The sequence below is a fragment of the Carlito syrichta genome, unplaced genomic scaffold, assembly GCF_000164805.1.
Source record: "Carlito syrichta isolate Samal-C Ts95f unplaced genomic scaffold, Tarsius_syrichta-2.0.1 Scaffold301693, whole genome shotgun sequence".
In the NCBI taxonomy this organism is placed as follows: Eukaryota; Metazoa; Chordata; class Mammalia; order Primates; family Tarsiidae; genus Carlito; species Carlito syrichta.
The window spans coordinates 813,034-824,425 of NW_007245789.1; positions in this window are offsets into that span (position 1 = coordinate 813,034).

An 11,392-nucleotide genomic window follows, 5' to 3' on the forward strand; every position below is an offset into this window, starting at 1 on the left:
AGCGTGTGAGTGAATATGAGTGTGGATATGTATGTGTGGTATGGATGTGTGAATGTGTAGGAGTGAGTGTGTGTGTGCGTATGCACACGTGTGCCCATTTTCACTGTCACCCTCACGTGCTAAGTAGTATTCCTGCTCTGCAGTATTCCTGACCTCAAGCAGCCCCCAACGCTATGGAGTGGCCCCCAAGGTCAAGAAGCCTTCAAGGTCAGGCCCAGAGACATCTCTCAGAGGGTGACTGAAATGTGCCCCCCACACATATGTGTCCTGGCATCCCTATTTTGATGTCTGTCTTGGCCACAATCCTCCCCACTGACTTGCCCAGCACTGTATCCCCCTCACTGGACTTCTGGTCACCTTCCCTCTCAGGGCAAGCTCATGAGGACACAGAATCTATGACTGTTGCTCACTTCCTTCTCCTTGCTCATGGGGAGGTATCTGCCCCATGAGAACATGAGTGTGGAATTGTGCCCAGGCCCCAGCACCTCCTGCACAGGCCTGGTGACAGCCTCTGTCCATGCTACCTCTGCTGGCAGCTCCCTAGGTTCTGGGCAAGGTAAGCACCTGGAGCCCCAGAAGGGCTGTTTCCAAAGTCCGGGCTCCTTGAGTCTCTTGGTGATCTCCAGGCTTCAGGTGCAGGATCTTACCACACAGCACAGGTCCTGCCACTTCTCTACATCAATCCCCTGGCCAGGGTCCGCAGCTCCAGTGGGATACCCCTTCAAAAGCATTGCTCCTCCTTCATGTGGTTGCTTATTCTGCTTTGTGGTGCCATATACTTTCTCCATTACATTATTAGCTTCTTTAAGGGGTATACTGTATCTTAAATATCCCGTCTTTCTTCCTTCTGTGCCCAGTTGTGGAATTCACTGAAATAATAACCACATTTATTTTCTCCTTTTACAAATGTCACCTCAATCATTCTTCCCACCAATGCTGCAGGGAAGGAATTAGTCTCCTTCATGGGTGAATGGGTGATCGGTCCAGTGCCTGATGGCTCTGCTGGTGATTCAACCCCTCTTCCTTGGTGGACATTCACTTAGAGTGTGCTTATTTCTGGGGCAAAAGGAACAGGAAGACATCCCAGAGGCCAGCACCACCTAGTCTCATCTCAAAGCAGGGAGTTGAATACTGAGGAAAGACTGGCCAACCCTGCCTGTGGATGCAAAATAAAACACCATTTTGACACCTGTTAAGATGATAACGGTTTCATTCAGAACTGTTATGATAGGAGTCAAGACTGTGGAAACAGGGAGTGAGATGGGACTCAACACCAAATACAGCAACCACAACTGGGGATTTATACCAATGAGCAGAGTCAGGGGTCAGGGGATAGAAAATGACCAAGAGCAGATGCCAAGGCCGGGGGTTTGCTGAGTAGATCTCACAGGCCAAGAACTCAGACACTGAAGTGGGGCATGAGGAACCTGACCAGCTAGTGAGGGTGGGAGGTTATCTCTAAACTGACTTAGCAGGATTCTTGCTAAAACTGGATTTTGCAAGGTCAGACAGAAGCCCCAAGTTGAGGACTCGTGGAGACAAAGGCTCAGAGGGACCTGACTAAAGGTTGACCAAAAAAAGGGCCTTTATGCTGAACCTTCTCTATAGGCAAAACAGAGCCTTCCCGCAAAATTTCCATCAACCTGCACACAGCAACCCTCTCATGCGAGAGCAGTCTCACTTTCCTGTTCTCCAGCATGAGAATAGGAGAAGGGAACTTCCAGGGAGATGGCAAGGCTCATGCTTTGTGAGGAAATCAGATATATATATGTAGAAGCCTGACTGGCTGTGGTCATGGCTGGGGACTCAGAAGCTCCTCTGAAATGAAGAGAGGAGAAAGAAGAGGAAGAGGAGGAGGAAGAGGAGGAGGATGAGAGAGCCACCCCTGGAAGGTACTTTTAGCATAACTCTCGGGCTGATACTATCCCAGACTTTGTTAACATCAGTGTTGAGCAGAAGTTGCCCCCAAAGCCCAGAGCCTTTTGCAAAGCCCTTTCATTCCCTTACAAACAGGAGAAGCTCTAACTGGTAAGAGACAAGACTGTAGATAGTGAGCCCATCCCTCTCCAGGTCCTTCATTTCCAAGATGCCCCCTCCAGCTTGGGGTGGACCATTGCCCAAGGATTCTTGGAATTCATTCCATGATGACACCTTGCCAAGGTGGGCAGATTAGAGGCCTGGGTTCCCACAAAAGTCAAGTTTTGTCCCTATGTCCTTGTTGTGGGCTTGTTTTATGTGTTGTGCAGCTGACGTTCTCCCGGGCACATGGCTAGTTGGAGACAGCCTACTGAGTTGAGGAAAGGAAGGATAGAACCACAGCAGGACACTTTGTGGCTCTTGCTGAGGACAAACTGAGGAGAACCCTCATGCTGCACCCATGCAATTCCCCTTGTACCCCCAGGAGTTGGAGGAAGGAGAGTGGAGCAGGCTTGGGGCAGAAATCTCTTTTGCACTCCATGAGCACTCACAGGGCCTGTGTACCTGAGGCCACTAGAGTCAACACCATCTTTCAGAAGCAGCTTCAAACCTGACCGTATGTGGGGAAGATGCTGACGTCCCTCCAGGAAGACTCTTTCATGTTGCTCTGGGCAGCTCCAGATCTTTGACTGCCCTGACCACTGGCCAGAGCACTGGACAGTGAAAACTTACTCTTTCAGTTCTAGAACTAGATACAGTAGATGGAATGACAGATGATGCTGGTACAGAAAGCAGATTCCCCTGTGCCAGAGCTCCAGGTGTCAAAGCAAGCCCCAGGACCCACAGAAGGAGTCGAGAGATGTATGACCCTGGCTTGGCATTATCTCAATCTGCCCAGTTTTTCAAGGGTTGTTGTCAGTTCCTATTCCAGAGCCCACTATCATTAACCACAAATATGACAGATTCTCTAATGAAATCGATTTGGTCAAGTTATCCATTTAATTCTTAAAATGTAACCAATTTTACCTCGTGTAGACTACAAGGCTCAGAGGCTAAATGTCATAAGTCACGGTGAGAGAATGAGCTTTCTGACGTTCACATAATTAAACCTACTTTTCTACTTTGCATTCATAAACTTGCTGTTAATTACAGCTGTGAGAACTCCTTCAATCATGGAGGTTGAGTGGAGGCCTGAGGCAGCTCCCCTGTTTTGAGAACTATTCAGTGTAACTGAGGGCCTGAAATGGAGGTCTTCAAAGAGGAGTCAGGCAGAGCTCAGATAGCCCAGACAGTAGGAAGAAGGGAGCCAGTGGCTCAATGGTGTGGAAAACTCACCTAGCCCCCCTCCCCTCTATACTATTGTTGATGTGGCTTTTTTATTTTTACATATAGATTCTCCTTTCATAAAAAAAAAGAAAAGTAGCTAGCAGAAGTGAATAAGAAAAGTAGATAGCTATTGCTATTTGGGTAGACCTTTCTAGACCTTTCTATACTTAATAATAAAGAAAAGGAATGTCTTTCATTATTATTATTTTAGAGATGGTGTCCTGCTCAGCCAGGATAGGTTCAGCCTCAACTATCTGGGCTCATGTGATCCTCCCACTTCAGCCTCCCACGTAAGCTGGTAGTTGGTGTTAGGGTCCAGATAGGGTGAGGGCGGTGTGCTGGAGGAGTAACAGGGGGGCGCAGTACCAGTAACCCAGAGATCCGGGTAATACAAAGAATTGCAACACACAAAAGGTTAAAAAAAAGGGAAAAGTTAATTTAAAAACAAATTAGAGAAATAGAGGAGATCCCTCATTCTGGAGAGAAAGAAGATTTACCTTCCCAAGGTGGGAGGTGACAAAACCAGGAAATGTAGCGACAGCCATAGCCCAAAGAGCACATGGCCACACCAGAGTCTAGCAAGGCAATGACCACTGACTGCTTGTTGTTGAGTCCTTTTAACCATTCCCCTTGATGGGTAATGATCATTAAGTTGATTGGGTGGTGGTCTGCTCCACGTTATCACAAAGGGGCAGACAAGCATAGGTACTGACGTCAGGTGATAGACAGCTGGCAGATGGGTGGGTTAGTCACATGATTGCTGCCATGATGGGGTTTATTTGTGTCACGTTGTAGCAGGAAAAATAGAGAGATCGTGACACCGAGACTATTATAGGAAGTGGCACTTATTACACTGGCTAGCACAGCACAGTGGGCCCGAGAATTTCATGCATCCAAATCAAGCTTGAGAACCCCAGAACAGGTGACCTGGGGTTTTATACCCTCGTTTAGGTAAGGGAGGGGGGTCGTGTTGAGTGATTACATACTTCCTTTGGAATCTTACAAGGTTGTACTTAGCAAAATCAGATTTTTCAAAGAACAAATGGTTTCCAGGAACTGCAGACTTGTAAACTGTCAACTTCAGAAGGGAGGTTTTTGGATAAGTCTGTGAATTAGGCACTCTTTTTGCATATCCATGAAGTAGCCAGTCTCTGGGCCATTTGTCCTTTCTTAAACATAAACTGCCTGACGCCCGGGGCGGGTGGGCCTTTAAAGTTGCAACTTGCCTTTCAAAGGGAAATACTTTTAACTGCTATCAACCTTTCCTTCTTGCCACTGGGCTAGTGGCAGCCCAGGTGAGGCCAACTGCTGATCCCGAATCAGCCACATGTGTTTCTGTGTTTATTCACTCAACCACACAAGAAATATATTTGAGCATATGCTGCCTCCTGCCACAACGTAGGTCACAAAGTGCAGATTAGGTTAATGGGGGGGTGGTGTTTCCTGCAAGAGATTTGTTAGACATTTGCAATCCACAAACTCAGACATTTGCAACTCACAAACCCCTTGACCAAAGGTGGTCATGTTGTTACTTTTATGACTTTGGCCAGCAAAAGGGTGATCTTTGATCTTCGGCCTTGACAAGGAACTTAAAAGGAACCTCAAAGAGGAGTCAGGCAGGGCTCAGATAGCCCCAGATGCTGGTACAGAAAGTAGATTCCCCTGTGCCAGAGCTCCAGGTGTCAAAGCAGGCCCCAGGACCCACAGAAGGAGTTGACAGATGTATGACCCTGGCTTGGTATTATCTCCATCTGCCCAGTTTTTCAAGGGTTGTTGTCAGTTCCTAGAAGTTTCCTAGAGATTATTATGCTAAACCATGAATTGAAAGGCTGGACTAGACGGGCTTGGTGGTTCAGCCTGTAATCCCATGTTTTTGGGAGGTTGAGGTGAGTGGATTGCCTGAGCCCACGGGTTCAAGACCCGCCTGGGCAGGCGTGACCTCATCTCTACAATAAATCATAAAATTAGCCGGGCATGGTAGCGTGCGCCTGTAGTTCCAGCTACTTGGAAGGCTGAGGCGGAAGGATCACCGGAGCCCAGCAGGTCGAGGCTGTGGTGGCTGGGAGCGGCCACTGCACTCCAGTCTGGACGACAGAGTAAGACTCCAACTCAAAAAAAAAGAAAGGTTGGACTGTCCTGGTTTTGCATCTGATGGAGATTTGCTATGGGGAGATGGGATAGGCTGCTGTTTGTCCGACAGTAGAATGTCTGAATGCTTTCTAATGGTTATGCTGAGGCAAAAAGACTAAACTAAGAATAAGCTAAGTTTCTATAGGTACCTTTCAATTGGGACTACAAGTGCAAGTCACCTAACTAAAAAAACTGTTTAATTTTAAATGTTTAAAAAGCGTTGTAGAGGCAGAGGTCTTGCTATGTTGCCCAGGCTAGTCTCAAACTCCTGGCATCAAGCCATCCACTCACCTCAACATCCCAAAGTGCTGAGATTACAGACCTGGACCTGGAAGCCAAGGAATTTCTAAAACGGTTGCTTCAAATCCAGATGTCTGCTAAATCTTTTTGTTCAAAATTTAGCTTCAATGCCAGGATATGTTCAGGGTCAAAGGCTCTGGGCCAGGAGTGGAGAATGGGCTTCTCAGGGCTCAGGGTGAGCCTAGCCTTTCTCTGCAGCCCTCAGTCCTAGGGTCCAGCCATCAGCACTGGTGGCCTTCACCCTACAGGAGCTCAGGACTCCATGCAGGGGCCAGGGATATACAAGCAAGAGGGGAGCCAGCTCTGCCTATGACTTACTTTGCGGGCAAATTAGATGTGAAGACTAAATGAGATCATCCAGGCAAAGCTGGGTTTCTGGTCAGTAAGGTTTGCAGCCAGCCCTCCTGGGAGGCCTACAGGAATGCAGTCACACTGCCTTACTACTCTGGGGAAATGCCTGCCCTGGGAACCAATTAACATGCAAATGCTCCAGAAGGTGTGGTTAGAAGTTCTGCTTAGCAATTCCATTGGGTGCATCCATTAGCAGAATCTTGCTCCACAAGATGACCATAGAGAAATTGTTTGTTTTCCAAATTACCATCAAAATATTTGTTTGCTCTTAGGGGGTGTGTGTGTGGGTATCTGTCTGTGTCTGTCTGTGTGAGTCCCTAGCCTGTGTCAGAGCATCTTGGTCTGTGTCTGGGACAAGCTGTTGCCTTAAGGAAGTCAAGTCCTGTGCTCATGCTCCCCAAGGCCCCACCAGCCTGTCTTGAGGGAGCAGTGCTTCCAAGAACTCAGATGATGCCTCTTGAAAGGAGTTCCAGGAGGGGGTGACAGGTCTGCTTTGCAAAGGCTATGGGACGTGCACCCACTGCAGTGCAGAAGTGGGTTTCAGGGGATCAAGGTGGATGAGAGGGTTCAAGTTGGAGCCACTCCACAAATCTCATGCTTTCTCCATTGTCCCTCAGAGACCCCAGGAAGGAACCAGAAGAGGCAGCAGCAGACAAAAGGAATGAGCAGAGTTCTGGAATGTGCAAAGTAGATGGCTTAGGCAAAGTAGCATGTTAGATCAACTGGAGCCCTCTCCCATAGACCCCTGAGCATGCACATGTGATAACACAGAACAAACCCACCAGAGCACAGAAGGATGGGCTCTGGGGAGTGAGGATGGAGTAGTGCTGACCTACCGGCTCGCATGCAGGCAGGCTGGCAGCCAGCAACCTTGAAAGTGTGGTCTAATCACCACCAGTATGGGAGAAACAACAGCCCACAGCCCTGCACACAGGGCAGAGAAGACAAGACCCTTTGTAAGACTGGGACCACCTCTCTTCCCCACACCAGGCAACAGCCTCTGCAGAGGAATGGGTTTGACAAAGATTCACCTGCCAGCAAAAGAGATGATAAGGAAAAACCTCTGCCCAGGTCTGAGCTCTGGGTTTAAAAACTATCTCCTCTAGGACTGCTCTCATCAGGATTGGGATCCAGGTTGACAGATATTCATTCTCTGGTTGGTCCAGAAATGCATGAGCAGAGGAAGAGACATAAAATGTCTCATGGCCTGGAATAGTCCTGGTGTTGTGGGAAAACAGAAAGGCCATGACACTGAGTCTATCTTAGGAAGTAGCAGTTTTATTAGCACCAGTACGACTCAGCGGACTAATGCTCCCAGGCTGAGCATTCCAGGGAGGGAGGAGAGGGGTCTTATACTTTAGTTTAGGTAAGGGAGGGGGTTGGGTTGTGTGACTATACATTTTCTTTGGAATTTTTACAAGGTTGTACTTAGCAAAACCAGATTTTCAAAGAACAAATGGTCTCCAGGATATGCATAACAAGTGGGGTTGTAAACCAATAACTTCACAAAGAGAGGATTTGGATTAAGGTTGTGAATTGGTTACTATCTTGCATTTCCAGGAAAAACATCTTTGGCTATTTGTTTTTCTCAAGTAAAACCTGTCTAGCAGGTTTTTGGAGTTTGCAGATTGTTCTTTAAAAGGAGTATCTTTTAACTGTTATCAGTCCCTCTCTGCCACACTAGGGGTGCAGAGATGACCCTAATTGTTCCTCTATGGGAATATACCTTCCACCTGGCCACACAGGTGTTCTCTTGTAGACTCCCAAACACGGGTCCCATGCAAGTCACAAACACAGAAGAGGGAATGCCCTGTGAGCCAGGATCAGCAAAGACCAACAGCAGAATCAGAACCCCAAGAAGCACAACAGATAGTGCTATCAGATATGGACTTCAAAATAAATGATTTAAAATGTAAAAGGGGAAAGATAATATGAAAAAGAAAAAGCTCCTCTAAGGAACAGGTACATTTGGGAAAGAACTAATCACAATATCTGGGTTCCTAGGGAGGGGCTATCCCTGTTCCTACTCTGGCTGTCTCAGCTGCTGCTCACCTGTGCTCACTCCTGACAGGCGCTGTGAACCTAGGCTCACCTCTGACAGGAGCTGCTCATCTGGGCTCGCCTCTGGCAACTCTAACAGATACTGTTCACCTTTATCAGCAGCTACTGCACATCTAGAGGTACTACACCTTTCAAAGTCCTGCCCTTTCCCTGGCAATGGAATCATTCATTCTTCCATTCCTCCAATCATACACTCATGACACATTCACTGATCATATGCTGTGCACCTGGACAGCAAGGCTCTCACTGAGGATGCAGCATGAGTGTAACATAAAATGCCAGCCCTGGCTCAGTTTATGTTCTTGTGAAGGGTGGCCAGGAGGGAGAGAAGATAGGCAGACTGTCCACAGACAGACCAATGAATGATGTCTTCTCAGGGAGTAGCCCAAGGTGAGGTGGGGCAAGGATGTGGGGACAGTGTTGTGGATATAGATGGTCAGGGAAGACCTCTTTCAGTGATATCTGGGGAAGACAAGAAGAATGTGAGGGAGGAGCCCTCGTCCTTTCTGGGGCAGGAGAAATACCTGCAGAGGCCCTGGGCAGGGCTGGGGTGGGGGCATTTGAGGAAGGGCCAGGGAACCTGTTACGATAGAAATCCTACCACCTGCCTTAGAGGACTGAGGATAACAATTCCAACACGGTCTGGAGCAGGTGCATATTATCAAGTGGGTGCTGCTGTGATCCACATCCCACCGGGCAGTGGTAGGAAATCTCTGATTTGCTCTGCATCCTCAAGGTAAGGAAGAAATTTCCAGTAAGTGGGCAAAGTAGTTGGAGACAGAGATGGGGCTACAAAATGCTTTCTAATGTAACAATCCTGTTTCATTTCCTCATAAATGTCTCTGTGATCCTTTCTGGGGGATAAAAAATGCCATCTTTGGTTGCCAGGAGCAGACCTGAAGGCTGGCCCAGCAAAGTCACTGGAGCCTGTTTATAGACACATAAACCCCAATCTTTGGTTCCAAATAGTGACTTCGTGTTGTGGACATGCCTCATTCCTTTGCTCACCATGTCCCTGAGTTTGGACGTGGGAAGAGAGAATAGTTTATTTGTCTGATTTGTGGTTGCCCATGGGTACCGGCCATGTTTGGTAGAAGATAGAATGAATAGGTTCCCTAGGGCTAGAGTCTCAAGGGGATGTGAACTGCTGTGGGGCAGCCAGTCACTCAGATCTGTGCATATGTAAGCAATGGCCACAGAAGGTGCTCTGGAAACATCAAGAGACCTGGCCCCAGCTCAGCTCTGACGTAGGCCCTGCGGGGCCCTTGGGTTTTTCTTGGCCTTAGTCTTCAGTTCTGGCTCAGCACCTGGCCATCCTTTCTTCCACGAAAATATTGCAGCATTGATCACTCTTGTGCTTACACTGTTGAACACATTGTCTACTGTACTGAGTGTAAATTAAGACTTGGGAGGGGCAGTAAATTGCCCTGCACACAGTGGGTTGTGCCCAAATCTATTCTCACTCACAGCTTAGACCTCTACTGTTCCTGGTTGGTATCTTTCCCTTCATTTTTGTTTTCTGGTGGAACAAAATTACTTCACCATCTAGGGAAACATAATAGAAGAAAATACACAGCTACCACACCCCTGTTACACGCGTTCATGTTTGTGTAGCTGCGATGCAAGTTAGCTTTTGGCCTACTAACTTCTTCTAGGCATCTCCCCTCTTGCATATTAGTCACCTGCACAACTTGAATGTCTGAGTGATTTGCGGTGGGCTGGTCTACACAAACTACCCCTAAAGTCCAAGGATACTGAGAGGCTGAAGAAAGAGTCTGATGAATCCAGTTTCTTAGAAATAAACACCTAATAGGGACTTACAAACAGAAGCCATGTCTGTGTATTTGGTGACAGCAAGACAAGATAGTGGATCCCTATGCCATAACCCCCTACCTGGGGCTTATATATCACAGGGAAAGGATGATTCAGAAGGGATGTGTAGGACAACTGAAGTATGATACCATCAAGGTTGTTTGACCCAAGGGCAGCATTTATAGTAAGTATCTGTCCTTACATAAGGAACAATAGGTAAGTGGGAAATCCAGAAGATCTTCTCAGATCTGGAGTTAATCAGAAGACAACATGGTGGATCAGCATCCAAGATGGAGTTGCTTTGGCCTCCATACCGAGTAATATTCCATTGATTGATTGACTCTTCCAACAACCCTCCAATCCCCCTGCTCCCTGCTGAGTTGGAAAGTCAGTGGCTTATTGTATCAAAACACCACTCTTTCCCAGGAGATGATGCATCTACCTGTCCTCTTGGCCTAGGGCTTGGGCGTGGGATTTGTGTGAGTAATGCAATGTGAGCAGCAGTGATTTCAAGAGCCATCAGGTCCTGCTACTGTCTTACTTTTATTTTGTTGTTATTGTTTTGTTTTCCCCCCACTACCACCAAACAGGCATTTCTCAAATAGTGGCAGCTCAGCCAGAGTCCCAGAATAGACAGTGTAGCTGCTGCTGACTCCCCTGCCACAGATAGGAATGAAAGAGGGAGTAAACCATTTCTGTTGGTGCCTCTAGGATTTTGGGGTCACTTCCTGCCACAATTTATTTAATCTGACTGAGATGGACTTTAACCTGGAATATGTGGTTTTTAGGATATGTTGGAGATGGAAGTTTGGAGCTCTTGTTTGTTGGGAGCCAGCCACAGAGGCCCACTGAGCGTTAGGGATCAGGGAGGGCCGTGGACCTCGAGACCGCTAGGATGTATTTGGGAGCCGTAGACCCTATTTTCCTCCCCCTTTTGCCATGCAGCACAAACAACCTAAAGGAACTCTGCTGGCCTAAGCTGAAGGCTCTGTGACTGTGACAGGCATGGCTCACTCTAGAAACCCATTGTTCCTGTTTTCCGTAAACTGCGGTTTCGGCTTAGGTATTAGATATAATTCAAACTCAGGTCACATTTGGGAGCCTTTTACACGGTACAAGTCTCTTTATAAGATTTTAAAGTATATTTGTAGAATTAGTATATACTTATGGAGAGCTGTTTTCAGCTTTTCAATGGTATAGATGATTATCAAGAGTGGCCCAGCACAGAGTTTGGGCTGGGCCACATTCCTGAGAGCCCAGCACGTACTTTGGACTGGGCTGCATTCTTTTAGGCCGGCTTTAGCTACAGTTAGTGTAAGGTCTTTTTTCTACCTGTTATAGAAATTGAATTTATTTTATTCATAGAAGGTATTGTAGAATAGGTCATGCTACGAATCATGTTAGTTCAAACATAATCAATCATAATATTTTTAGGTTTAATAAGAATATAGTTAACTTTAGAAATTTCATTGTCTCCACTTTCTACTATCGAAGT